Source organism: Coturnix japonica, unplaced genomic scaffold (genome assembly GCF_001577835.2).
Source record: "Coturnix japonica isolate 7356 unplaced genomic scaffold, Coturnix japonica 2.1 chrUnrandom662, whole genome shotgun sequence".
Taxonomy (NCBI): Eukaryota; Metazoa; Chordata; class Aves; order Galliformes; family Phasianidae; genus Coturnix; species Coturnix japonica.
Window position 1 is genome coordinate 15,684 of NW_015440028.1, and position 1,395 is coordinate 17,078.

Below are 1,395 nucleotides of genomic sequence, written 5' to 3' on the forward strand. Positions count from 1 at the left end.
TGCCCCATATCCGCCCCCGTGTGCCCCATAGACGGTGACGATGTCGCATTGCCATCTATCGGGGACGACGGACACCAATGGTTCCTTATGGAGCTTCAGCAGCAGCAGTTTCCCCAATGGGGTCGGGGACGTCACCTCGGCCTCCACGGTCTGTGGGGTGAACAATGGGGTCACCCCATAGCGCCCCATAGCACCCTATGGGACCCTATGGGACCCTATGTTATCCTATGGGCACCCTATGGTAGTCAATAGTAGTCAATGGGACCCTATGGGATCATATGGTATCATATGGGATCCTATGGCACCCAATGGAATCCTATGGGACCCTATGATATCCTATGGGATCCTATGGCACCCCATAGCGCCCCATAGCACCCTATGGGACCCTATGGGACCCTATGATATCCTATGGGATCCTATGGCACCCTGTGGGACCATATGGTATCATATGGGATCCTATGGCACCCAATGGAATCCTATGGGACCCTATGGAATCCTATGGGATCCTATGGCACCCCATAGCACCCCATAGCACCCTATGGGACCCTATGGCACCCTATGGGATCCTATGGGACCATATGGTATCATATGGGATCCTATGGCACCCAATGGTATCCTATGGGACCCTATGGGACCCTATGGCACCCTATGGGACCCTATGGGACCCTATGGGACCCTATGGAATCCTATGGGACCCTATGATATCCTATGGGATTCTATGGGACCCAATGGAATCCTATGGGACCCTATGATATCCTATGGGATCCTATGGCACCCCATAGCACCCCATAGCACCCTATGGGACCCTATGGGACCCTATGATATCCTATGGGATCCTATGGCACCCTGTGGGACCATATGGTATCATATGGGATCCAATGGGCATCCAATGGAACCCTATGGGACCCTATGATATCCTATGGGATCCTATGGCACCCAATCGGACCCTATGAGACCCTATGGGATCCTATGGCACCCTATGGGACCCTATGGGCACCCAATGGTAGTCAATGGCACCCTATGGAACCCTATGGGACCCCACGGCACCCTATGGGACCCTATGGAATCCTATGGGATCCTATGGCACCCCATAGCACCCCATAGCACCCTATGGGACCCTATGGCACCCTATGGGACCATATGGTATCATATGGGATCCTATGGCACCCAATGGTATCCTATGGGACCCTATGGGACCCTATGGGATCCTATGGGCACCCAATGGGATCCCCATCCCAATCCCATCCCATATATATCCCATATATCCCCTATATCCCATATATCCCATAAATCCCATAAATCCCATAAATCCCATATAAATCCCATTACCAATCCCGCTTTGAGGTGGTACATCGGCCATATAAGGTTGTAGGGTTCACTCTGACCCTCGGTCCC

The 1,395-nt window shown here is 52.6% G+C and overlaps 1 protein-coding gene across 4 annotated transcripts in view; it reads right to left on the reverse strand.

Annotated features, from left to right (window-relative positions):
* LOC107307542 (arachidonate 15-lipoxygenase B-like) overlaps positions 1–1,395 on the reverse strand; it is a 25,636-nt gene that overhangs the window by 15,198 nt on the left and 9,043 nt on the right. The window lies entirely within an intron of this gene.